This window comes from Macrobrachium rosenbergii, chromosome 6 (assembly GCF_040412425.1).
Source record: "Macrobrachium rosenbergii isolate ZJJX-2024 chromosome 6, ASM4041242v1, whole genome shotgun sequence".
In the NCBI taxonomy this organism is placed as follows: domain Eukaryota; kingdom Metazoa; phylum Arthropoda; class Malacostraca; order Decapoda; family Palaemonidae; genus Macrobrachium; species Macrobrachium rosenbergii.
The window spans coordinates 27,739,012-27,739,766 of NC_089746.1; the positions used below are offsets into that span (position 1 = coordinate 27,739,012).

Consider the following 755-nt stretch of genomic DNA (forward strand, 5'->3'; position numbering starts at 1 on the left):
ACATTATGCATGCCGGAGTTCAAAATATAAGTAACAGAGAAATAAAAATGCTAAAAAGAGTCGATTCCCACTTGATCCAAGGTGCATTCACTCAGAGTTGCTATTCATGAAACATGCAAGTACACGTGGTTTACGAAGAGAGTTCAGCCTAAACACACAGACCTGTCTACAAATTATTCGGTGAAAAGACGCTAAATTCTACAACTCAAAACCAAAACAACTTACCAAATTAACAACTGTGTAAGTAAGCTACCGAAAGCAGAAATCGGATTAACAGTCAAGAGGACGTGTAAAGAAGCTGTCAGTGCCAAGGCAAAGTCACCACTGGCACTAAGCTACCAACCAACCACCAGTCTACCAGATAACAGTACGAGATTTGAGTGGCCCCGTCAATGAATACGTTAGATAAATTGGACTGTTATGACTCCGAGGTATTTCCCCTCCCGACTCCCCATTTCTCTTTCCCCTCCCTTGCCCCTCGTGTCTTGCCTAATTGATCTCAAGGTCAAGCAAGTAAGCTACTATTTTTCTGCTCTCCTGTGCAAAACCTTTTCGCCACGGTCAAGCAAGAAGTATATTCTTTTTATCTCCATTGTACTGAATATTCCATGATTAAGATTGTTCTAGCATAATAATTAGTAGAGTTTTATGTTAACTAAAAATGAGTTTTTTATTAAGATTCTTCGAAAAAATTATAATAACATTTACTAATTTATATTTTTTCTCTATTGCTGTAAAGTCGACTATTCTCAGAT

The 755-nt window shown here is 37.7% G+C and overlaps 1 protein-coding gene across 2 annotated transcripts in view; it reads right to left on the bottom strand.

Annotated features, from left to right (window-relative positions):
• LOC136839381 (thiamine transporter 1-like) overlaps positions 1 to 366 on the bottom strand; it is an 11,737-nt gene extending 11,371 nt beyond the window's left edge. For both annotated transcript variants that reach the window (XM_067105301.1, XM_067105300.1), the window contains exon 1: positions 226 to 366. The gene's annotated coding sequence lies outside the window, so the exon portion shown is untranslated. The remainder of the gene's footprint in view (positions 1 to 225) is intronic.
• Positions 367 to 755: the final 389 nt, after the last annotated feature.